Source organism: Panthera uncia, chromosome B1, assembly GCF_023721935.1.
Source record: "Panthera uncia isolate 11264 chromosome B1, Puncia_PCG_1.0, whole genome shotgun sequence".
Classification (NCBI taxonomy): domain Eukaryota; kingdom Metazoa; phylum Chordata; class Mammalia; order Carnivora; family Felidae; genus Panthera; species Panthera uncia.
Window position 1 is genome coordinate 166,506,363 of NC_064811.1, and position 27,301 is coordinate 166,533,663.

Genomic DNA, 27,301 nt, shown 5'->3' on the forward strand with positions numbered 1-27,301 from the left:
CACCACTCCCGGTCTCTCTGCCTTTGGATTTTGTTAGCAGGGAGTGGCTGAATCTTGCACCCTTGGGCCACAGCTACAGTGTTGGTGCCAGAAAGCTAATCTTGGCTAAACATAATTGGTTGCTAGGGCTATCAATAAGCAAAAGTCCTTTACTATAACAAGTTGTAGGTGTTCTTGCAGAATCCTTGGAATCTTTGCAATTTGCTCCAGTTAAAAAATTCATGGTTCTATCTAGTAAGGATTATAAGGAGGTGCATCTCCTGAAAGGCCTTCCAACTCCATTTTAAAGCCCCTTGACATAAGGGACTCCATTTTATTTCACCTTTCACACAGTGGAGTCTTCCTGGATTCTGGAATTCATTCTGGGGCAACCAGACCTGCTTGGGACCAGGATGCAGGGCGGGGGGGTGGGGGGGGTGGGGGGTGGGGAGGGGTGTTAGTTCTTCTCTCTATGGGTCCAGGTAGGTTCTGCTGCCCAGAAGGCTGTTCCCCAGGGTCTGCCCACTATTGGTCCTGCCCTGACTTGCCTTTGCTGCTGATGACTGGGGCAAGCACTGCCACCACACCATGTCCCCCACTCCCCCTGCCAGCTCCTGGCCACCAGGCCCACCTTCCTGGGCCAGGAACCACGGTGGGGGCTCACCAGCAGCAGGACACTGAAAACGAGGAAGACAATGGTCCTGACGCCCCAAAGTGGAGGCCTGCCCCCACCCTCCTGAGTTGGCAATGGCATCTGGACTCACCTTTCCCTGGGTGTCCAAGGCTGTCAGTGTGCTCTGAGTCCCTGCTGCTCCAAGCCTTTAAGGAGTGTTCTTTGTCCCAGCCACTCAGCCACCAGGCACCTGGCAGTCAGGAGCTGCCTCTATCCCCATGCACTGCTCTCTGTGGGTTCTATGTGAATGCCAGGAGCCCATTGGCCTCACCTACTTTCACACCAGTTGGTATTACCCAGTCAGTGTGGGGCCAATTGGAGGTGCTGCACCTTCTGGTCTGAGCAGGGAAATTAGGCTCCAGGTCAGCATTCAAGGCCCTTCCTGTTCTAGACCCCTTCCTAGGGCCAATGTCTCACCTGTTCATAAACCCTGAACTTCCTCCCTTCCTCTACCATTTTCTGCTCACTCTCAGCTTCTGCTCCTCATTGACCAGGTGCATGGATGTCACTTATCCAGAGTCACTTTGCAGCTCTGTCCCAGTGTGAGGCTTCTCAGTCAGAGGCTTGATCTTAGTATCTCAATAGGAGTTGCCTGGCATAAAGCAGATGGGTGACTGGAATGGACACAGAGGCAATGACTTGTGGGTTAGGAATTCAGATGGCCAGTAGGCTTTCACATCTCCCCAATCACCACTCTGCACATTTGGGTACTTCCAGGTCCATCATCTGCCTTTCAGGTTTTCATGTTCTCATCTCAACCTTACAGCACCTGCTTAAACAAACTGGAAAAACCCACTTCAGCCTTTCTTCTGGATTTCCTTCCCTGTTAGACTGTTTAAAGCTCTTGGAATGTAGACTGCTGGTGACTAACTGCCATATGAAACTCAGTGGGCCAAGAAGGGGAGTCCCCTCATGGGTCAGTCTCTACCAGTTGTCCCCACTCAGCGCTCTGCTGGGCCCAAGTTGGTGGGGGTGGTGGGGTCCAGTATTCTCAAAGCCACACAAGTCTAGATCCTGCTTTTGTAATGCTCACAGAGTGATTTAAGGGGTGGGCAGGGGGTAGGAGAGAAGGGAACCCAAGGAAGCTTCCAGCTCCACTCATATCAGTTTTGTGTGTCCCAGGATAGTAGAAGTTCAAGTTCGTTTTTCTTTACACATTTATCCAGTTGTTCCAACATCATTTATTGAAAAACTTTCTTTCCCCATTGAATAGTCTTACCACTTTTGTTGAAATTCAATTGACCATCTATACGGTCCATTCCTGGACTCTGTATTCTGTTCCATTGATCTATTATGTGTATCAATATAGCATTGTCTTGATTGCTGCCAGATATTTTTCTTAATCTATTGAGCTATTAAAGACTTGTGTCCTTTACTAAAATGATAAATCAAATTGATGGATTTACATCTATGATGAGTGAATAAAGAAGATGTGGTGTGTGCTCGCTTCAGCAGGACATATACTAAAATTGGAACGATACAGAGAAGATTAGCATGGCCCCTGCACAAGGATGACATGCAAATTCGTGAAGCGTTCCATATTTAAAAAAAAAAAAAAAAGAAGATGTGGTGTATATACATATATATACAATGGAATATTAATTTGGCCATAAAAAATGAAGTTTTGCCATTTGGGATGACATGGATGGAGAGATTTTCACTTGCCAATATGTCCTTTATACATATTACTAGATTTGACTTGATGACACTTTCCTAAGGACTTTTTTTGTGTCTCTCTTGTGAGGGATATTGGTCTATACTTTTCTCTTTCTGTAATGTCTTTGCAAGGTTTAGGTATCAGAGTTATGTTGGCCTTATAAAATAAGCTCAATTTTCTTGAGAGTTGTAGAAGATTGGTATTATTTCTTCCTTGCTTTCATTAAACGTTTGACAGCATTCACCAATGCCACCAGCTAGACCTAGAAGTTTGTTGTTTTTGTTTGGAGGAGTGTGTGTGAGAGAGACGGTGGGGGTAAATTTTTAATAACAAATTCAAATACTGTAATAGAAGTGGTGCTATTCACATCTTCTATTTCTTTATGTGTCTATTTTGACAAGTGAAGTTTTGAAAGGAATTCATTATCTAAGTTGTCAAATATACTGGCATAAAGTTGTTCACACTATTCCCTTGTTGTCTTTAATGATCATAGTGATATCCTTTTTTAATGCTGATTTTGGTAATTTGTATTTTCTCTTTCTCTTGATGAATTTTGTTAGAGATTTATAAATTTTATTAATCTTTCAAATAACTATGCTACCTATGTTAATTTTCTCTGTTTTTCAGTTTATTCTGTTTTTTACTTCATAGATTTCTTCTCTTTATTACTTTTCTTCTACTTATCTTAGGCTTACTTTGCTCTTCTTTTTCTAGCTTTTTAAGTAGCAAACTAGATAACTGATTATATTCCTTTCTTTACTAATTTAAACATTCACACTCTGTAAGACTTGCTCTAGCTGCTTCCCATAAATTTTAATACATTACATTATCATTATCATTCAGTTAGAAATACTTTCTAATTTCCATGTAAGTTTCTTCTTTGACCCAAGGGATTATTTAGAAGTATGCTCTTTATGGGGCGCCTGGGTGGCTTGGTCGGTTAAGCGTCCGACTTCGGCTCAGGTCATGATCTCATGGTCCATGAGTTCGAGCCCCGCATCGGGCTCTGTGCTGACAGCTCAGAGCCTGGAGCCTGTTTCAGATTCTGTGTCTCCCTCTCTCTCTGCTCCTCCCCTGTTCATGCTCTGTCTCTCTCTGTCTCAAAAATAAATAAACGTTAAAAAAAAAAAAAAAAAAGAAGTATGCTCTTTAAACTCCAAATATGCTGGTCTTTTATTTATATCTTAGTGCTATTGATTTCTAATTCAGTTCCATTGCAATCAGAGAATGTACTGTGGTACAATTTTAATTCTTTTAAACTTGAGACTTGCTTTATAGTCTAAATATGGCTTACCTTAGTGAACGTACTATGTGCATTCAAAAAGAATAAACATTCTACAGTTGTTGGGTATAGTGCTCCGTAAATGCTAGTGGGATCAAGGTGATTGATGAATTCTTCACATCTATGACTTTATTGATCTTTTTTCTGACAAGTTGTTTTATGAATTGTTGTGCAAGGGGTATTAAAAATCTCTGTGACTGTACATTTGTCTATTTCTGCCACTGATTCTGTCAATTTCTGCTTCACGTCTTTACTCTGTTATTAAGCACATACATATTGAGTGTTATGTCATTCTGATGAATTGACCCTTTTATGAGTATTTATCCCTCTTTACCTTTGCTAATATAGGCCCTATATTGAATCTACTTTATTTGGCATTAAGATAGCCACACCAAGCTTTCTTATGCTTACTGGTTGCACTGTATATCATTTCCCATCTTTTACTTTCAATCTATCTGGGACTCTGTATTTAAAGTGTGTATGTTTTAGACAGCTTATAATTTCAGCTTGCTATTTTTTTTCAGAAAATTTCAGTCATGTAATTAGTGTTTATTCTAGTTACATTTATTGTTATGACCATATTTGGAAAATATGATCTGCCATAATTTTTCATTTTACTTTTTTCATATATATATGTGTATATATATATATATATATACACACACACACACACACACACACATAGATATGTATGTATGTATGTATGTATGTATGTATTTAGTGAGAGTGAGAGAGCGCATGTGCAAGCAGGGAAGGGGCAAAGAGAGAAGGAAAGAGAGAATATCAAGCAGGCTTCGTGCCTAGTGCAGAGCCTGATGTGGGGCTTGATCTCACAACTGTGAGATCATGACCTAAGCTGAAATCAGAGTCTGACGCTTAACCAACTGAGCCACCCAGGTGTTCCTTGCTTTTTTCTTAAAGGATATTTTCACTGGATGTAAATGAATAATGGGGCAATAGGGTTTTGTTTTGTTTTGTTTTTACCACTTTGAAGATTCTGGGCTTCAGGGTTTTTTTAGTCAGTTTTCATTCTTCTGAATGCAAAAAAATTTTTTTCATGCACAAAGTTTTCTCTTTGTCATTGACTATGATGTGCACAGGTGGTATTTTCTTTATATTTATCTTTCTTTGGGGTTTTCTGAGCTATTTGAATATGTAAATTGATGTTTTTCACTACATTTGATAAAACTGCAGCCAATTTTTTCTCCTTTGTTAAGCCATTTCTTCTAAGTCTCCAAATTCATATATATTGCATGATATTGCCCCCCCCACCAGGTCACCAAGACTCTGTTCCTTATTATCTCTCAATTCTTTTTTGCCTCTGTTCTTCGGATTGAATGGTTCCTATTGATCTCTCTTCAAGTTCAGTCATTCTTTCTTCTGCAATGTTCGAACTGTTAATAACATTCAACTAAATTTTTCATTTCAGATAATGGAATTATCAGTTCTAAATCTTCCTTTTGATTCTTGTTTTATACTTGCCATTTCTGTGCTGAGATATTCTATTTTCTAATCATATTGACAATCTTTTCTATAGACTGAACATATATTTTATTTTTTTTTAATTTTTTTTTAACGTTTATTTATTTTTGAGACAGAGAGAGACAGAGCATGAACGGGGAAGGGTCAGAGAGAGGGAGACACAGAATCCGAAACAGGCTCCAGGCTCTGAGCTGTCAGCACAGAGCCTGACGCGGGGCTCGAACTCACGGACCGCGAGATCATGACCTGAGCCGAAGTCGGCCACTTAACCGACTGAGCCACCCAGGCACCCCTGAACATATATTTTAATATCTCTTCCTAGGGGCACCTGGGTGTCTCAGTTGGTTAAGTATCCAACTCTTTATCTTGGCTCAGGTCATCATCTCACGGTTTGTGAGTTCAAGCCCCATGACAGGCTCCTTGCTGACGGCGTGAAACCTGCTTAGGATTCTGTCTCTTCCTCTCTCTGCCCCTCCCCTCTTCTCTCTTGCTCTCTTTTCAAAATAAATAAATAAATTGAACTAAACTAAAATCTCTCGCTAAAAGCAATTCTATTATGAATCAGAGTTAAGAACCACTGGATAGGAATAAACTCAATCTGGAAGGAAGAGATATATAATGGGGAGTATCAATAGCAGACAATGCTAAAATGTTTATTACCACTGCACATAATAACTTTATAAATATTTATTAAGCATTGATTATATACCAGGCATAATATACAAAGATGAAAATATGCTGTATTTGCTCCAAGGGACTTGCAATCTAGTAGGAAGACAGTAAAACAACTATAATAAAATGTGATATTGACGTGACATATTAAAAATGCTCAGGGGCTGGGGAGCCTGGGTGGCTCAGTCAGTTAAGCGGCCGACTTCAGCTCGGGTCATGATCTCGCGGTCCATGAGTTCGAGCCCCGCATTGGGCTCTGTGCTGACAGCTCAGAGCCTGGAGCCTGTTTCAGATTCTGTGTCTCCCTCTCTCTCTGACCCTCCCCCGTTCATGCTCTGTCTCTCTCTGTCTCAAAAATAAATAAACATTAAAAAAAATTTTTTTAAAAAATGCTCAGGGGCACCTGGATGGCTCAGTCAGTTGAGCGTCCAACCTCGGCTCAGGTCATGATCTCGCAGTATGATCGAGCCCTGCATTGGGCTCTGTGCTGACAGCTGAGAGCCTGGAGCCTGCTTTGGATTGTGTGTCTCCCTCTCTCTCTGCCCCTCCCCTGCTCATGCTCTGTCTCTCTCTCTCTCTCTCTCTCTCTGTGTCAAAAATAAAAATAAACATTAAAAAAATTTTTTAAATGCTCATATCACAAAGGAGTTTTTTTTTGAGAAGAAAAAGTAGGATAATCAGGAAGAAGAATGTGGGAAAGGAGAAGGGAAGAAAAATGAACACAGGAATGTCTCACACTTTATTTATAAAGAAGTCTTAAAGGGGGGGTGTCTGGGTAGCTCAGTCAGTTGGGCATTGGACTCTTGATTTCATCTTAGGTCATAATTCCAGGATTGTAGGATTGAGCCCCACATCCTTTCTCTCTCTCCCCCCACTACCCCTGTCCTGCACTATCTATAAAAAAAAAAAAAAAAGTCTTAAGAGAAACCCAAAAACAACAGAGGATATAAAGATAAGGATAAGAAAGAAAATTATAGCCTCTGACACCAAAAGCTATAGCAAACAGTAAACACATTCTAACTCCTAGCCAGATAAAAATAAAACCTCACACTAAAGGCCTATTTAGCTCAGTTCCTTTTACCCAGTATATCATGTTCAGTTTTCAACAAAAAAAATCAAATACAGCATATTAAAAGACAAAAAACAGCAAGAGTTTGAAGAGATAGAGCCAGCACCAGAATGAGAGACCAATATGGCAGAGATGTTGGAATTGCCATACAGGAATTTAAAACAACTATGAATAATATGCTAATGATTCTAGGAGAAAATTGAACAAATTGCAAGAACAGATGGGAAATGTAATCAGGGAGATGGAAACTAAGAAAAAAATTAAAAATAAGAAATACTGTTATAGAAATGAAGAATGCCTTTCATGGGTTCATGAATAGACTGGATATGACCAAGGAAAGAATCTTGGTTGAAGAAATGTCAATAGAAGCTTTTAAAACCAAAGCAACAAGAGGAAAAAAAAAGAATGAAAAGGCCAGAATGGAATACTGAAGAACTGTGGGACAATTAAAAACAGAGTAACATACACATAATGGAAATACCAGAAATAGAAGAAAAAGAAAAGGAACAGAAAAAATATTTGAAGCAGTAATAACAATAGCAATATAACAATAATAATAATAATAATAAATATTAATTTGGGAAACAAGTTTTCCCAAATTAATGATAGATAGCAAACCACATACCTAGGAAATGCAGGGAACACCAAGCAGGATTAAAAAAAAATTCTATGTATAGGCATATCATACTCAAACTGCAGAATATGAAAGAAAAAATATTAAAAGAAGCCTGAGGGAGAAACTGTCTAACCTATAGAGGAGGAAGGATAAGAATTATGATGACTTTCTCTTCAGTAACCATGCAAAGAAAAGAACGTGGAGTATAATATTTAAAGTGTGAAAGGAAAAAACCCACCAACCTAGAATTTAGTATCCAGCAAAATTATCCTTCAGAAGAAATGAGAAATGAAGACCTTCTCAGACAAACAAAAATTGAGAGAACTTGTTGCCAATAGCACTGACATGCAAGATATATTTTAAAAAATTCTTAAGAAAGAACAAAAATGACTTAGGTCAGAAATTCAGCAGTAATGGGGGCCTAGGTGGCTCAGTGAGTTGAGTGTTTGACTCAGGTCATGATCTCACAGTTTGTGAGTTTGAGTCCCACATTGGGCTTGCCACTGTCAGCGCAGAGCCTGCTTTGGATCTTCTGTATCCCTCTCTCTCTGCCTCTCCTCCACTTAAGCATGCTTCTCTCTCTCTAATAAATAAACATTTTAAAAAATCTCTTCATAAAAAAAAGAAGTTCAGCAGTAATGATAACTTTTTAATGAGTGAAATAAATGAAGGCAATGTTACGAAGGATGGGAGGGAGGAAATGGTACTACACTGCTATACTTGCTGTACCTGTGAAGTGACAAAGTGTTATTTGAAAAACAACTTGGACTAATTTTAAGTGAATATTGTAAACTTAAGTGCAACTACTAAAAAAAGTAAACAAGTAAGTAAAATATATGCTAACAGAGGATAAAAAATGAAATCACATAATATGCTCAGTGAAACTCACAGAAGCCAGGAAAAGAGTAGAAGTCAAAAACAAGAAACAAAGAACAAAGGCAATGAGTAGAGAACAGTAACAAATATGGTAAATGTTAATCCAAGCATATGAACAATAATTTAAAATGTCAGTAGTCTAAATACACCAGCTAAAAGAGACTATCAGGGTGGGTAAACACAAACAACACCCAACTATATTATGTCTTCACAAAAAAAGAAAAAGAAAAAGAAAAAAGAAAGAAAGAAAGAGAAAGGCAATTTAGACACAGAAAAATAAAAGCATAGAGAAAAATACATCATGCTAGCACTAACACTAGAAAGGTGGAATACCTTTATTATATTCAAACAAAGCAGACTCCAAGTTAAAGAGGCAATATATGACAAAAAAAGGTCAATTCTCCAAGAAGACATGACAATCCTTAATGTGAAGCATAATGTCATATGTGAGGCAAAAACTAATAGAAATGCAAGAAGAAATAGATGAAGCCACTATTACAGTTAAATTTCTCAACAGCCCTCTCACAGTAATGGATAGATCCATCAGGCAAAAATCAGTAAGGACATAGCTGAACTCAATAACATCAATAAACCGCATCTAACTGATATCTATAGACTACTTGATCCAACAACAGCAGAACATGTATTTTTATCAAGCTCACATGGACATTCACCATGATAGACCACATTCTGGGCCATAAAACATCCTTTAGCAAATCTGAAAGAACAAAAATCATACATACCTGCTTTCAGACAATAATAAAATGTAACTAGAAATCTATAACAGAATGATAGATGGAAACCCCCAAATACTTGGAAATTAAACAATAACCTCTAAATAACACATGGTTGATACAAAAATTAGTAAGAGAAATTGAATATTTTAAACTCGTTGTAAATGAAATAAAATGTATTAAAATTTGTGGTATGCAGCAAAAGCAGTGCGTAGAGGGAAATTTATGGCAATGGCTGCAGATATTAAAAAGAAAAAAATCTAAAACAATAGAATAAGAGTCCACCTTAGGAAATGAGAAAAAGAGAAGGAAATTAAATTCAAAGTAAGAAGAAAAAAATAAAAATCAGAGCAAAAATCAATATAATTGAAAATAGGACATCAACAGGGGAGCCTGGGTGCCCAGTCAGTTAAGTCTTGATTTCTGCTCAGGTCATGATCTCACAGTTCATGAGATTGAGCCCTGTGTCAGGCTCTGTGCTGACAGCAGAGAGCCTGCTTGGGATATTGTCTCTCTCTCTCTCTCTCTCTCTCTGTCTCTCTCTCTCTCTGTCTCTCTCTCACAGTTCATGTGATCGAGCCCTGTGTCAGGCTCTGTGCTGACAGCAGAGAGCCTGCTTGGGATTCCCTCTCTCTCCTCTCTCTCTCTCTCTCATTCTCGAAATAAATAAATAATCATTTTTTAAAAAAGAAAATATAACGTCAATAAAGAATATCAACAAAACCAAAGCTGGTTCTTTGAAAAGATCAATAAAATTGACAACCTCTAGCTACACTAACTTATGAAAAAGAGGGGGAGGTTGGGGAGGTGGGAAAAGAGAAAGAGGGAAAGAAGACACAAATTACAAATATCAAAAAAGGAAGAAGGGCTCTAACTACTGATTCCAGAAGCATTAACAAAATAAAAAAATGTTTTGAACAATTCTATGCCCATAAGTTTGATAACCTAGATAAAATGGACCAATTTCTTAAAAGACAAAATCTACCAAAACTCACACAAGGAAAAATAGAAAGTCAAAATGAGCCTATTTCTATTAAAGAAATTGGATCAATAATTAATAATCTTCAAAAACAGAAAGCAACAGGCTCAGATGGGTGTAATGGTGAATTCTACCAAACATTTAAGGAACAACTTATACCAATTCTCTACAATCTCTTGCAGAAGACAGAAGCAGAGAGAATACTTACTAACTCATTCTATGAGACCAGCATTACCCTAATATCAAAATCAAACAAACATGTTACTAGAAAGGAAGACTACAGAACAATATCTCTCATGAACATAGATGTAAAATTTTTCAAAAAAATATTAGCAAATTGAGTTCATAAGCTTATAAAAAGAATTGTACACCATGACAAAGTGAAATTTACTCCAGGTATACAAGGCTGGAGCAGCATCTGAAAATCAATTACTATAACCTATCACATCAGCAGGCTAAGGAAGGAAAATCCTATGATTGTATCAACAGATTCAGAAAAAAACATTTGACAAAATCCAACACCAGTTCATGATTAAAACACACACACACACACACACACACACACACAAACTCTCAGCAAACTAGGAAGAGAGGGGAACTTGACAAAAAACATCAACCAAACAACCTACAACTAGATGCTTTCCCACTAAAATCAGGAACAATGCAAAAATGTTCACTTATATTCAACATGGTACAAGAAATCCTAGCTATTGCAATAAGACAATAAAAGGAATTGAAAGGTATACATATTGAGAAGGAAAAAATAAAATTTTCTTTGTTTACAGATGACATGATTGCCTACATAGAAAATCTGAACAAATCAATAGAATCAGTAAAAGAATCCCTAGAAGAACAAGTGATTATAACAAGGTTGCAGGATATAAGGTTAATATTAAAAGTCAATTGCCTTCTTCGATACCAACAATGAATACATGGAATGTGAATTAAAAACACAATTATCACTGGGGCACCTCCATGGATCAGTTGGTTAAGCACCTGACTTCAGCTCAGGTTATGATCTTGTGGTTTGTGAGTTTGAGCCCTGCATCAGGTTCTGTGCTGACAGCACAGAGCCTGGATCCTACTTCAGATTCTGTGTCCCCCTCTCTCTCTGCACCTCCCCCACTCACACTCTATCTCTGTCTCTCTCTCTCAAAAAACAATGAATAAACATTAAAAATTTTTTAATAAAAAAAATACAATACCATTTATACTAGCAACTCCCCCTAAAAGAAAATACCTAGATATACATCTTAAAAAAACAGTATGATCTACATAAGTGAACCTACAAAACTCTGATGAAAAAAATATAAAAGCCAAATAATAGAGAGATATTCTATGTGCACGGATAGGTAGACTCTATATTGTCAAGATATCAGTTGTTTCCAATTCAGAAAACACAAAGATCTAAAGGAAATCAGGAAATCAATACATGAACAAAATAAAAATATTTACAAATAAACAGAAATTATAAAAAGATCAGTATACACAAAACACCACATACAGAAGAATACTCAAAAACACAAGGTACATTCTCCATGATAGACTATATGTTAGGCCACAGAACAAGTCTTAATAAATTTTAAAGACTGAAATCATACAAAATATCTTTTCTGATCACTTGAAAGGACACTAGAAATCAATAGCAGAAGGAAAACTGTAAAATCCACAAATAAATGAAAATTAAACAACACAATTTTAAACAATAAATGGGTCAAAGAAGAAATCACTGGGAAAATTAGAAAATATCTTGAGACAAATTAAATAAAAGGCACAATGTATCAAAACTCATGGGATGCAGTGAAAGTGCTAAGAGGAAAATTTATAGTGGTAAATGTTTATAGTAAAATATTTTTACTATATTTTATTACAAATATAGTAAAATTTTATAGTAAATTTATAGTAAAGTTACTATTACTATAAACATTAGGATCTAAAATCAATTTTCTAACTTCACACCTTAAGAAATTATAAAAGGAAGAATTAAGCCCCCCAAATAGAAAAAGAGTAGAAAATAGAGAAACATTAAAAACAAATCATCAATGAAACCCGAAATTGATTCTTTGGAAAGATCAACAAAGTGGATAAACCTTTAGCTAGACTGACTAAAAAGAGAGAGAGAGAGGACTCTACCAAAATTAGAATTAAAGTGGGGACATTAGATTATAAAGACATAAAAATGATTATGAGTACTATGAAAAATGGTACACCAACTAATTGGATACATAGGTGAAATGGACAAATTACTAGCAACACAAAACCTGCAAACATTAATTTATTTTAAAAAATTGAAAAATTGAATAAACTTAGAACTTGTAAGGAGACTGAATCAGTAACCAAAATCTCCAACAAAGAAAGGACCTGGACCACAAGGTTTTACTACTGATTTCTACTACTCAAGGCAATCTACAGATTCAATGTGGTTGTTATCAAAATCCCAATAATGTTTTTCACAGAAACAGAAAAACCCATCGTAAAATGGATGAAATTTCAAGGGGCCCCACATAACCAAAATAATATTGGAAAAGAAGAACAAAGTTGGAAGATTTCATAGTTCCTGATTTCAAAAATTACCACAAAACTACAGTAATCAGAACAGGGTGGTACTGGCAGGAAAAGACATATAGACCAATGGAATAGTGCATCAAGCCCCCCCAATAAACCATCATTTATACTGTAAAATATTTCAACATAAGTTCTATGATCATTCAATGGGGAAAGGACAGGCTTTTCAATAAATGGTGCTGAGCAAGCTGGATATCCATGTGCAAAAGAATGAAGCTGGACCCTTACCTTACACCATATATAAAAATTAACTGAAAATTGATCAAAGGCCTAAACATAAAAACTAAAACCTTAGAAGAAAATGGGAAAAACTTCATAACATTGGATTTAACAATGATTTCTTGGATAGGACACCAAAAACACAGATAACATAAGAAAAAATAGATAAATTGACTTTATCATAATTGAAAAAAAGTTTTGCAGCAAAGGACACCATCAACGGAATGAAAGTACAACTCACTGAATGGGAAAATAACAGATGTGCAAATCATGTATCAAATAAGGGGCTAATATCCAGAATACATTTTAAAAAATAAAAAAACTCTTACATCTCAACGATTAAAAAAACCCAATTTTAAAAGTGGTTAAAAATATTAAAAACAGGGGCGCCTGGGTGGCTCAGTCGGTTAAGCGTCTGACTTCGGCTCAGGTCACAATCTCGTGGTCCGTGAGTTCGAGCCCCGCGACGGGCTCTGTGCTGACTGCTCAGAGCCTGGAGCCTGTTTCGGATTCTGTGTCTCCCTCTCTCTCTGACCCTCCCCCGTTCATGCTCTGTCTCTCTCTGTCTCAAAAATAAATAAACGTTAAAAAAAATATTAAAAACAATTTTTAAATTTATTTATTCTTTTTAAGTAGGTTCCATGCCCAACATGGGGTTCAAACTCACAACCCCAAGATCAAGAATCACGTACTCTACCAACTGAGCCAATCAGGTGACCCCCAAAATAGATAAAGAATTTGAACAGACATTTCTCCAAAAGAGATACACAAATGCCAATAAGCACATGAAAAAGCCCAGTATCACTAATTATTAATAAAATGCAAATCAAAACCATAACAATGTACCATTTCATTTCTATTTGGATTACTATTATTTAAAACAAACAAAACAAAATAATAATGTTGGCAAATGTGGAGAAACTGGAACACTTCTGTACTGCTGGTGAGAATGTAAAATGGTTGTAGACACTATAGGAAATAATGTGGCAGTTCCTGAAAAAATTTTAAAATAGAATTATCATATGATACAGCAATTCCACTTCTAGGTATACACCCAAAAGAATTAAAGGCAGGAACTGAACAGATATTAATACACCCATGTTAATAGCAGTATTACTCACATAAGCAAAAAGGTGTTTCAAATATCCATGAACAAATGAATGTATAAACAAAAACACACAATGGGATGTTATTTAGCCTTAAAAAGGAATGAATTCTGACACACGCTACAACGTGGAAGAAACTTGGAGACATTATGCTAAATTAATAAACCACTGGTAAAGACAAATACTGTCGGATTCCACTTATACGAGATACCTAAAGTAGCCAAATTCATAGAGAGACAGAAAGGAGGACTTTGGTTATCAAGGATGTGGGAGGAAAAAATGGGTAGTTACTGTTTAATGAATATAAAGCTTCAATATGGAGGATGAAAATAGTTATGAAGATAAATGAAGGTTCTGGTTGCGCAACAATATAAATGTGCTTAATGCCACTGAAATATACATTTAAAAATGGTTAAAATGTTAAATTTCATTTGTGTACATTTTACCACAATTTTTAAAAAAAATGATGAGCTCATACAGGAGTAGGTTGGGCTTCTAATCCAATATGACCACTGTCCTTATTATAGGAAGCCGTCCTTATGAAGACGCAGAATATAGGGAGGATGCCAAGTGAAAATGGAGGCAGAGATCAAAGTTATGCTACTGTAAGCCTAGGAACACCTAGGGCCACCAGAAGCGGAAGAGGCAAGGATGGATGATCCCTTAGAGGCTTCAGAGGAAGCCTGGCCCTACTACTACCTCAATTTCAGACTTCTAGCCTCCCAAACTGTGAAAGAATAAAATTCTATTGTCTTAAAGGAAAAAAAAAACATATTTCCATGAGAGTCAGTAAATACTGTATATAAATATGTAAAGCTTCTTACCTTGCCAGCAAAGTTATGGACTGGATGTTTGTGTCCCTCCCCCAAATTCATATGTTGAAGCCCTAACCACAATGTGATGGTATTAGGAGGTGGGGCCTTCGGGGGTGATTAGGTTTAGATAAAGTCATGAGGGTAGAGCCCTTGTAATGTGATTAGTGTCCTTACAAGTAGTGGACGAGACACCAGAGCTCCCTTTCTCCATTTGCAGACACCAAGGAAAGGCCATGTGAGCACAGAGTGAGAAGGCAGCTGTCTATGAGTCTGGTAGAGGGCCCTCGCAAAGACTCAAATCTGTCAGCACTTTGATCTTGGAACTCCTAGCCTCCAGCAGAGTTAGCCACACAGCCACCCAGTAATACTTTGTTACAGCAGCCAGAGTAGACTAAGACAGTGTCTACTTTAGAAAAAGCCACATCATGAATCAAGCTGATTGCTGGCACTGCATCATGTGCAGTTGCTTACACTTCCTCTGAGACTGCCAAAACTAAAAAGTAGAATACAAAGAAAATAAACGATATAGCTACCTATATAAATACTGTGTCTAAAAGGTAAACCCAAAACAAAGTATGCAAAAAAGCTGAAGATTGTGAGCTGTCACACCTGGACCTGTTCCTTAGAGGTCTGGTGTACAAACCGTTAGTGATTTAGACCGAGACACAAGGATCCACCTTTTCGAAATATGGAAAAACATTCCCAGTCAGGGAACATGTGGTGATAACCAGAACCAGCTTTTATGTTGGTGAATACTTCTCTCTTCTCTCCTCCCACACCATTCCATTCCTCACTTCTTAAAGGTTAATTTTCTCACTTCTCAAAGGATGAACGTAGTCCAAGTGGAAAGAACTCATTGGCAGTTTCATGTCTGAAGTGTAAAATTCCATCAGGGTTCATGTGTTGGATGGGTATCTGTTGTTGAGTGATTGTTTCTGGTAAGGTGGCATACGGATGGTTCAAGACTTTTTCAGAGATATTTACTTTTCCTGTTTATACTCTACTAGTCTGTACCTTGCTTAAAGAGGTGATTTTATGGTTCTGACTCTTTGTAATTCCACAGAGCAGTGAATCATGCTGAATGTTTTTAGGCCAGAAAATGATTGCAGGAAACGCCCTGTTCATTTTCCTAAGCACTGAATTATAGGAAATAAAAGATTTCTCCCAGAACAGAGCAGTTTTAGCTTCACAACAACATTGAGTGAAGGTACAGAGTTCCCATATACCTCCCCCTACACACACACAGCTTCCCCACCTATCAACATCCCACACCAGAGCGGTACTATTTGTTGCAATCAAAGATCCTACATCAACACATCATTATCAACCAAAGTCCATAGTTTACATTAAGGTTTGTTCTTGGTGTTGTACATTCTTTGGGTTTTGGCACATATATAATGACATGTATCCACCATGATATTATCATACAGAATAACTTCACTGCCCTAAAATTCCTGTGCTCCTATTCATTCCTCCCACCCTCCCAACTCTTGGCAATCACTGATCTTTTTTACCATCTCCATAGTGTTGCTTTTTCCAAAACGTCCTATAGTTGGGCTCATACATTATGTAGCCTTTCCAGATTGGCTTCTTTCACCTAGTAATATGCCATTTAAATTTCCTCCATGCTGGGGCACCTAGCTGGCTGTCAGTAGAGCATGCAACTCGATCTTGGCCTGTGAGTTCAAACCCCACCCACGTTGGGTGTAGAGCTTACTTTTACTTATTTTATAATATTTTATTTTTGAAAGAGAGAGAGAGAGAGTTGGGGAGGGGTAGAGAGGCAGGGGGGACAGAGGATCTGAAGTGGGCTCTGCCGCTGACAGCGGAGAAACTGATATGGGGCTTGAACTCACAAATGGTGAGTTCATGTCCTGAGCCGAAGTCAGACACTCAACAAACCAAGCACCCAGTTGCCCATGTAGAGCTTACTTAAAAAATTCTTTTCCTCCATGTCTTTTCATGGCTTGATAGCTCATTTTTTATACTGCTGAACAATATTCCATTGTCCGGATGCATCACAGTTTATTTATCCAATCGCCTACTGAAGGACATTTTGGCTGCTTCTAAACTTTGGCAATTATGAATAAAGCTGCTATAAATAACTATGTGCAGGTGTTTGTAGGGACATACATTTTCAACTCATTTGGATAAATGCCAAGAACTGCAGGATTGTGTAAGAGAATGTTGAGTATTGTGTGAAACTGTCAAATCGCCTTCCAAAATGGCTGTACTATTTTTGTATTCCCATCATCAATGAATAACAGTTCCTGTGGCTCCACATCCTCACCAGCATTTTGTGTCACTAGTATTTTGGATGTTCACCATTCTAACAGATGTGTAGTGAAATCTCATTGTTACTTTAATGTGAAATTCATTAACAGCATACGATATTGAACACCTTTTCATATATTTAATCATCTATATATCTCCTTTGATGAGGTATCTGTCCATATATATTACCCATGTTTTAACTGTATTATTTGTTTTCTTATAGTTGAGCTTTAAGAATTCTTTGTATATATTGATAACAGTTCTTTTTTTTTTTCTTTTTTAAAAATTTTTTCAATATATGAAGTTTATTGTCAAATTGGTTTCCATAGATAACAGTTCTTTTTCAGAGGTGTCCTTTAAAAATATTTTCTCCTAGTCTGTGGCCTATTGTCTCATTTTCTTGACTATCTTTCACAGATCAACAGTTTTTATTTGAATGATATCCAGCTTATTATTATTTTTTTTTATCATGGATTGGTGTTATATCTAAAAAGTTATCACACCCCTAAGGTTATCTAGGTGCTGAATCTCACAAAATCATTTTCTGGATCATCTGATATAATCATATGATTTTTTTTTTGTTTAGTATGTTGGTATGGTGGATTACATTTAATAATTTTCAAATATTGAACCAGCCTTGCATATTTGGGATAAATCCTACTTGGCTGTGGTGTATGATTCTTTTTATGTGTTTTTTATTAGATTTGCTAATATTTTCTTGGGGGTTTCTGCATCTTTTGTGAGATAATTGTCTATAGTTGTCTTTCTTGTAATGTCTTTGTCTGGTTTTGATATTAATGTTTGCCGCATAGAATGAGTTAGGAAGTATTCTCTCTGCTTCTATCTTCCACAAGAGATTGCAAAGAATTGGTATAAATTTTTCCTTAAATGTTTGGTAGAATTCACCAGTGAAACCATCTGGATCTGATGTTTTATGTTTTTGAAAGTTAATTTTGCTTCAATTTTTAAAACAGATCTAGGCCTGGAGTGCCTGGGTGGCTCAGTCAGTTAAGCGCCTGAGTTTTGATTTCAGCTCAGTTCATCTCTCACAGTGAGATCAAGCTCTGTGTCAGGCTTTGTGCTGACAGTGGGGAGCTTGCTTGAGATTCTGTCTCTATCCCTCTACCCTCAAAATAAATAAATAAATTAAAAAAAAATTCTTTTACACAGATATAGGCCTATTCAGATTGTCTATTTCTTCTTGTGTGTGTTTTAGTAGATTGTTTCTTTGAAGGAATTGATCCATTTTATCTAAATTACCCAATTTATGAACATACGGTTTTTCATAGCAGTCACTCATATCTTTTTAATATCCATGGGGTCTATAATGGTATTCCTTATTTCTGATATTAGTAATTTGTGTCCTCTCTTTTTCTTAGTTTGGTTTGAGATTAATAAAAATAAATCTCTTCATTTATCTTTTTAAAGAACCAGCTTTTGGTTTTGTTGATGTTCTAGATTGATATCTTGTTTTCAAATTCACCTATTTCTGCTCTATTTTTTTTTCTTGTGCTTACTTTGGATTGAATTTGCTCTTCTTTTTCTAGCTTCCTAAGATGAAATCCTAGAGAATTAATTTTAGATTTTTCTCCTTTTCTAATATATGCATTTCATGCTATAAATTTCTCTCCATGCATGGCTTTTGCTTCATCCCACAAACTTTGGTAAGTTGTTTTTTTCATTTTCATTTAGTTAAAAATATTTTAAAATTTCTCTTGAGATCCTTTCTTTGACTCATATGTTAATTAGAAGTGTGTTGTTGATCTCAAAAGTATCTGGGGATTTTCCAGATAGCTTTCCATTATAGATTCCTATTTTAATTCCATCAAGTCCGAGAGGAGATACTGTATTATTTCTATTCTTTTAAACTTGTCAAGGAACGTTTTTGTTGTTGTTAAGGTGTGTTTTATGGCCAGGCCATGTCTATGTTGGTGAATGTTCCATGTGAGCTTGGGAAGAATGTATATTTTGCTGTTGGTGGATAGTCAGTATCTATTCATAATAGCTACCAGTTGATTGATAGTGTTGTTGCCTTCAACTATGTCCTTACTGATTTTCTGCCTAATGGATCTGTCCATTACTGGTAGAGGGCTGTTGAAGTATTCAGCTATAATAGTGGATTTATCTATTTCTTCTTGCATTTCTATTGGTTTTTGCCTCACATATGTTGACACTGTTGTTAGGTGCAAACACGTTATAGATTGTTATGTCATTTTCAAGAATTGATCCCTTTGTCATCATGAAATGCTCCTTCTTATCCCTGATAATTTTTCTTGCTCTGAAGTCTGGTCTGTCTGAAATACTGCTGCTCTTACTTTCTTATTAATATTAACATGTTATATCTTTATTCCTTTCTCTTTAGCCTATATGTGTCCTTATATTTGAAGTTGGTTTCTTGTAGACAACAAATAGTTGGGTCTTGTATTTGAATCCACTGTGACAGTCTCTAGCTTTTACTTAGTGTATTTAGACAACCAATGTTTATTGATACAGTTAATACCTACCATATTTGTTACCGTATTCTACTCATTGCCATTGTTTTTTGTTTCTATTTTTGTCTTCCACTTTTTTCTGTGGTTTTAATTATTTTTATATTATTCCACTTTCTTTCTTTTCTTAGTATATCAATTATACTTCTTTTTTGCTTTTTTCACAGTCACCCTAAAATTTGCAAGATACATTTACAACTAATCCAAATCCATTTTCAAATAACACTATACTACTTCACAGGTAGTGAAAGTACCTTATAATAACAGAGTATTTCTAATTTCTTAACCCTCTCCCTTGTATCATTGCTGTCATTCATTTCTCTTATACATAAGCTGCAGTCACTGAATTTACTGTTTTGAACAAACTGTTACCTGTTAGATAGTTAAGAATAAGAAAAATAGGGGCACCTGACTGGCTCAGTCAGTGGAGCATGTGACTTTTGATCTCAGGGTTGTAAGTTCAAGTCCCATGTTGGATGTACTTAAAAATAAAATCTTTAAAAAATTTTAAAAGAAATAATAAGAAATAATAAGAAAAATGAAATTTTTAATTTTACCTTCACTTCTTCCTTCTCTAATACTATTCCTTTTTTTTAAATGTAAGTCTGGGTTTCTGACCTGTACCATTTTCCTCTTTTCTGAATAACTTCTTTTAACATTTCTTGCAAGGCAGGTCTACTGGCAACAAGTACCCTCAGTTCCTGTTTGCCTGAGAAAGATTTATTCTCTTGCACTTCTGAAGGATAATTTTTCTGGGTATAAAATTCTAGGTTGGGGTGTATCTGAGTGGCTCAGTTGGTTGAGCGTCCAACTTTGGTTCACATCGTGATCTTGTGGTTTGTGGGTTCGAGCCTTGCATCTGGCTCTGTGCTGACAGTTCGGAGCCTGGGGCCTGCTTTGGATTCTGTGTCCCCCCCTCTCTCTGCGCCTCCTCCACTCACTCTCTGTCTCTCCCTCTCTCTCAAGAATAAATAAACATCATAAAATTCTAGGTTGGTATAGTTCTTTTCCTCTCAATATGTTCAATATTTTATTCCACTCTTTTTCCTTAAATGCTTTCTGAGAAGAAGTCAGATGTAATTTTTATCTTTGCTCCTCTATAGGTAAGATCTTTTCTTCATCTTTGTCTTTCTACAGTTTGAATATGATATGCCTAGCTGTAGTGTTACTTTGGCATTTATCCTTAGTGTCCTCTGAGAGTCTTGGATCTGTGGTTTGGTATCTGACATTGGTTTTGGGAAACTCAGTCATTATTACTCCAAATATCTCTTCTATTACTTTCTCACTTTCTTCCTCTTCTTATATCCCATTGTATGTATATTATACTTTTTGTAGTTGTCTCATAATGTTTGAATATTCTGTTCCTTTTTGTTTGTTTGTTTGTTTTTCTTTTCTCTCTACTTTTCTGTTTGGAAGTTTCTGTTGACATATCCTTAAACTCAAGGATTCTTCCCTCAGCCATATCTAGTATACTAATGAGCTCATCAAAGCCATTCTTCATTTATGTTAAGTGTTTTTGGTCTCTAACATTTCTTTTTTATTATTTCTTATAATTTCCATCTCTCTGCTTATATTACTGACCTGTTTTTGCATGTTGTCTGTTTTTTTTTTCTACTAGAATTCTTAGTTATTTTAAATTGATGGTCTGATAATTCCAATCCCTGCCATATCTGACTCTGATTCTGATACTTGCTCTGTCTCTTTAACCTCTGTTTTTGTTTTGGGTTTTGTTAGGTTGCCTTTTAGCATGCCTTATAATTTTTTGTTGAAAGCAAGACATGATGTACTAGGTGAAATAACATGTGGTAAATAGGCCTTAGTAATGTGGTGATAAGGTGTGGGGGGGAGAGGAAACTGTTCCATAGACCTATGATTAGGCCTCAGTTTTATAGTGAATCTGTGACTCTGGATTATAAACTTCACAAGTGCTTCTCAGTAGCCCCCTTCCCAACCTTCAGAGGGATAGGATGGCTAGAGGAAGTGCAAGTTGGGTATTTTCCTCCCCCAAGTCAGTTCAATGCTAATAAAACCCCAACAGAATAGGTTCTGGGAAAACACTGTCTCTAAACTGTGGCTGGTTCTAGGGTGTTGACAGTTTGGGGAGATCCAGTAAAATCAGGAAGGAAGGGGTGGACCCAGAACACAAGGCATACTCTGACTGGGGGTAGGGACTCTACCCAACTTTCCCAGCCTAGAGCAGGATCATACCTATCCTGGGCTTGGTACTGCATCTAATGCTTTGCTGGGATTAGACCATTCCACTACCTCTAATTTTAATTTCCAGCTGTTGTGAATTTCCAGCAAAGTTCAAGCTTTGCAGCAAAATTTCAAGCTGTGTAATTTCCAGCAGTTCTCAGCATCTACAAGAATCATGACCCTAAAAAATTCAGAAAAGGATGTATAATTTTTCATGATATAAGGCAACAAAAATTACAATCTAAAGTCTAGAGGTTTGTAAAATTAATTTTGCCCACTGTTGGACAGGAGCTTAAATCCCAGGAACAACAGGAGTTCAGCATTATTGATGAATATTAGCTTGACCATTTTGTTTTCCACCATGATAAACATCGACAAAGCAGAGATTTTCTTTGTCAGTGGACTGTGTAGAATATACTACCATTCTCTTATTCTCTGTTCACCATAACTTCTTCTGATATCCAGGTTAAATATTGGAGAAGTGTGCCTCAGGCCAGGAACTGATCAAAAGAATAATCTCAAAATGTCCTCTTTTCCTTCCAAAGAAGAATAATCTTTCCCTGGAAGGAATTCAAAAGAAATGAGAAGGTGTAGAAGAAAGATGCAAGTCCCATGAAGCTCAAGTCTTGAAGCAGCTTGCTGAGAGGGTAAAACATGGGAAAGAAGTGCTTCAGAAAACAACAGAAGAGAACAACAACTTCAGTCAAATGTCCTACTCTGGTACTGGTTCCCAAGGAAATTTTTGCTTGTAGGTCTCTGCTCCACTATGTTGTGATTCTGTTTTTCTATCTGTCCATCTCTCCAAACTTTGTTGTAGTAGTTTGTCCTTTGGTCTCAATTCTCTGATGGATCCAAGAAGAGTTGTTGAGTTTTAGTTCGTTCAGCTTTTTACGTGTTGTTAGGATACAGTGATGACTTCCAAGTTACTTACATGCTGACTGAAAATATAGAGCTATTTAAAAGGGAGGAAAAGATGGCAGCAGAGTAAGAGGACCTTAGGTTCACCTCATTTTACAAATGCAACTAGATAATTATCAAATCATCTTAAATACCCCAGAAATTGGCCTGAAGACCGGCAGAACAAGCTCTACAACTAAAAGTAGAGAAGAGGCTACATCAAAGAACATAGGGGGATGCCTGGGTGGCTCAGTTGGCTGAGCATCCGACTTCAGCTTAGGTCATATCTTGTGGTCTGTGAGTTCGAGCCCCATGTCAGGCTCTGTGCCAACAGCTCAGAGCCTGCAACCTGCTTTGGATTCTGTGTCTCCCTCTCTCTCTGCCCCTCCCCTGTTCATACTCTGTCTCTCTCTCAAAAATAAAATAAAAACAAAAAATTAAAAGGAAAAAGAAGGTAGGAAGCATAGAGATACAGTTTGGGAGAGAAACAGATCATGGCTACCACAATGGGGAGGGAAACATGGTTGTGGAGAAGGGCAAGAGATGGAATAGCACACAGAAGAATGCACAGGGGAAACAAATCCTCATAGCAAATGGCTTGGAAAGTGAGAAGGGCCAAATTTCATGAGTTCTTACAACCAGCAATGCTTAATGCCTGGAACTTTAAAGCTCAGATAGAGCCCATAGCGCATTGGGACTGCTCTTGGAGAAGAAGGCAGGACAAAGAGCCTACGGACACACAGCACGGAAACAGCAATCTGAAGAGCACCTGGGGCATACAGTGGTTAGGTTATGTGCTCAGCTCAGAGCAAGTCCCAGAGAGGTAGCATTTACAGAGAGGCCCCCTCCAGGAACGAAAGAACTGGCAGGCACCATTTCCCTCCCCTACCTCTCAGCATAAGCACAGGGCCACTTGCAGGAACTAGTGTAGAAAAGACGCCTTGCCTACACCAAGCCCCACCTCCCTACACTCCGGTGAAACTGCCCATCCCAGTTAGGCTTGCCTGAGTCCCAGTGCAACAGGTTCCTTCCTCCAAAGACCCGCCCAAATTCCCGCCACAACACATTTCCTAATGCAGAAGTTTTGCAGGGCCTCAGTTCTGGTGGCAGTGGTGACAAGTCTCATCTTACAAGCAGAGTAGAGCACACCTAGTTAAAACCCATCACATTCAGGCCAGGAACCAAACACTGCCCACGAGAGCAAAGAGAACCTCTGCAGGGGCACCTGGGTGGCTCAGTCAGTTGAGCGTCTTTGGCTCAGGTCATGATCTCATGGTTCATGAATTTGAGCCACACGTCCAGCTCTGTGCTGACAGCTCAGAGCCTGGAGCCTGCTTCAAGTTCTGTGTCTCCCTAGCTCTGTCCTTCCCCCCACCACTCTCTCTCAAAAATGAATAAACATTAAGAAAAAAAATTTTTTTAAAAAGAGAGCCTCTGCAGATGACTGACCTGAAGGATAAAGTGGCCAAGACACAATAGCACAGCACATGCAGCACACACTGGAGACACTTCCTGAAACACCAGGCCCTGGGAAACAGGGGTCACTACACAGCAGGGCACTACAGGTCCTCTTCTTCATAAGACAATTATCCTCAAGAACAGGAGATGTAGCTGATTATCCTAACATATAAAAGTAGGCACAGAGACTTAGACAAAATGAGAAGACAGAGAAATTAGTCCCAAGTGAAAAAACAGGACAAAGCCACAGCCAGAGATCTAAGTGAAACAGATATAAGTAAAATGCCTGATGGAATACTTAAAGCAATGATCATAAGGATACTCACTGGACTTGAGAAAAGAGTGGAAGACAACAGTAAGACCCTTAACCCAGAAATAAAAAAGAACCAACCAGAGACGAAGAGTACAATAAACAAGTTTCGAAACACTTGATGTAATGAGCAGCAGGATGAAAGAAACAGAGGAACGAATTAATGATCTAGAAGACAGAGTAATGGAAAGTAATAAAACTGAACGAAGGAGAGAAAAAATATGCAAAATGAGAATAGACATAGGGAACTCAGTGATGCTATCAAATGTAATAACACTGGTATTTTAGGAGTCCCAGAAGAAGAGAGAAAACGGGGTAGAAAATATATTTCAAAAAATAATAGCTGAAAACTTCCCTAATCTGGGGAAGAAAACAGATATCCAGATTTAAGAGGCACAGAGAACACCCAACCAAATCAACAAAAGAAGATCCTCACCAAGACATATTGTAATTAAGTTGGCAAAATATAGTGATAAAGAAAAAAATTGAAAAGCAGCAAGAGAAAAGAGAACAGTAACACAGGAAGGTAAACCCCATAAGGTTATTAGCAGGTTTTTCAGCAAAAACATTCTAACCCAGAAGGGAGTGGCATAATATATTCAAAGTACTGAATGGGAAAAATCTGCAGCCAAGAATACTCTATCCAGCAAGGTTTATCCATTCAGAATGGAAGGGAAAATACAATTTCCTAGATGAACAAAAACTAAAGGAGTTCATGACCACTAAACCAGCCCTGTAAGAAATATGAAAGGGGATGCTTTGAGTGGAAAGACCCAAGTAACAGTATCAAGATAGGAAACATAAAATTGGAAAAAATGAATATTTCTGTAAAAATAAGTCAAGGAACTCACAAAATAAAAGGATATAAAATATGACAATATATACCTCAAACATGGGGAGGAGAGGAGTAAGGAATGAGTTCAAACTAAAATGACTATAACTTATAATATAGACTGCTATTTGCAGAAGATGCTATATACAAACCTAATGGTAACCACAAATCAGAAACCACTAATCAATGTGTAAAGAATAAGAGAAAGAAGTGCAAATATATCACTAAAGAAAACCAGCAAACCATGAAAGAGAGAAAGACAAGAAAGGACCAGAGAAAATCTTCAGAAACAATCACAAAACAAGTAATAGAACAGCAATAAATAGGTATCTATCAATAATTACTTTGAATATAAATGAACTAAACATTCCAATCAAAAGGCATAGGGTGACAGAATGAATAAAAACAAACAAACAAAAAAGATCCATCTATGAGCTGCCTACAAGAGACTTATTTTAGACCTAAGGACACCTGCAGATTCAAAGTGTGGGGATGGAGAAACATCAATCATGCAAATAGATGTCAAAAGAAAGCTGGAAAAACAATACTTATATTGGACAAAACAGACCTTAAAACAAAAAGACAATGGGAATGCAATCTGGTGCAGCCACTCTGGAAAACAGTATGGAGGTTCCTCAAAACTCTGAAAATAGAAACTACCCTATGACCCAGCAATTGCACTACTAGGTATTTATCCAAGGGATACAGGTGTGCTGTTTTGAAGGGACACATGCACCCTAATGTGTATAGCAGCACTATCAACAATAGCCAAAGTATGGAAAGAGCCCAAATGTCCATCGGTGAATGAATGGATAAAGAAGATGTGGTATGTGTGCGTGTATGTGTGTATACACACACACACACACACACACACACACACACACACAATGGAGTATTACTCGGCAATCAAAAAGAATGAAATCTTACCATTTGCAACTACGTGCATGGAACTAGAGGGTATTATGCTAAGTGAAATTAGTCAGAGAAAGACAAAAATCATATGACTTCACTCATATGAGGACTTTAAGAGACAAAACAGATGAGCATAAAGGAAGGGAAACAAAAAGAATATAAAAACAGGGAGGGGGACAAAACATAAGAGATTCATAAATATGGAGACCAAACAGAGGGTTACTGGAGGGAGTGTGGGAGTGGGTATGGGCTAAATGGGTAAAGGGCACTAAGGAATCTACTCCTGAAATCATTGTTGCACTATATGCTAACTAATTTGGATGTAAATTTTTAAAAAATTAAATTAAAAATTAAAATAAATAAATAAAACAAAGAGACAAAAAGGACAATATAATAATATCCAAATAAGCCACTCGTTAGATTTGCCTCTGAGATATTCCATCCAAATGTCTATGCAGATGATAGTATATGTCTGGACATACTTCAGAACCATTGGAGTCCAACCTATGACGTGTCTTCTAGTTTAACTTCCATACAGTCGCTATTGGATGAACCCAATCCCAATAGTCCACCAAACAACTAGGCTGCTCACCTGTACCAGGAGAACAAACAGGAATATGAAAAACGTGTTTCTGCATGATTGTTGACCCGGGTGCAGCAAAAGAAGAGGCTGGTCAAAAGAAAAATATATAATAATGTGTTTGTCACCTTCCTATTCTTCAGTGTCATTACATTTACTTTATTAAAAGGAAAATAGTTGTTAAAAAGGTGGGGGGCAATCCAACAGGAAAATATAACAATCATAAATATTTTTGCACCCAACATAAAAGCATCCAAATACATAAAACAGTCAGTAACAAACATAAAGGAACTAATCAATAATAATACAACAATATTAGGGGACTTTAACACTCCACTTACATCAATGGACATATCATCTAAACAGAGAATCAACAAGGAAACAATGCCTTTGAATGACCCACTGGACTAGATGGACTTAACAGATATATTGAGAACATTCCATTCCCAAAGAGCAGAATACACATTATTTTCAAGTGCACATGGAACATTCTCAAGAATATATCACATATTAGGCCACAAAACAAGCCTCAACATATTCAAGAAGATAAAGGTCATACCACAATGTATGAAACTAGAAGTCAACCATAAGAAAAAAATATGGAAAGACCATAAATACATGAAAGTTAA

The 27,301-nt window shown here is 37.2% G+C and overlaps 1 long non-coding RNA gene and 1 other non-coding gene across 3 annotated transcripts in view; one reads left to right on the forward strand and one right to left on the reverse strand.

Annotated features, from left to right (window-relative positions):
- Positions 1-27,301, reverse strand: part of LOC125923342 (uncharacterized) — a 58,826-nt gene that overhangs the window by 24,941 nt on the left and 6,584 nt on the right. Inside the window, exon 3 of one of the 2 annotated variants that reach the window (XR_007457992.1) lies at positions 26,685-26,762. The exons of the other annotated variant lie outside the window; for it this stretch is intronic. This is a non-coding gene — a long non-coding RNA (uncharacterized LOC125923342). The remainder of the gene's footprint in view (positions 1-26,684; positions 26,763-27,301) is intronic. 2 annotated transcript variants of the gene reach the window in all.
- LOC125924057 (U6 spliceosomal RNA) lies at positions 2,092-2,198 on the forward strand. Its single transcript, XR_007458243.1, has one exon. It is a non-coding gene; the product is annotated as a U6 spliceosomal RNA (small nuclear RNA).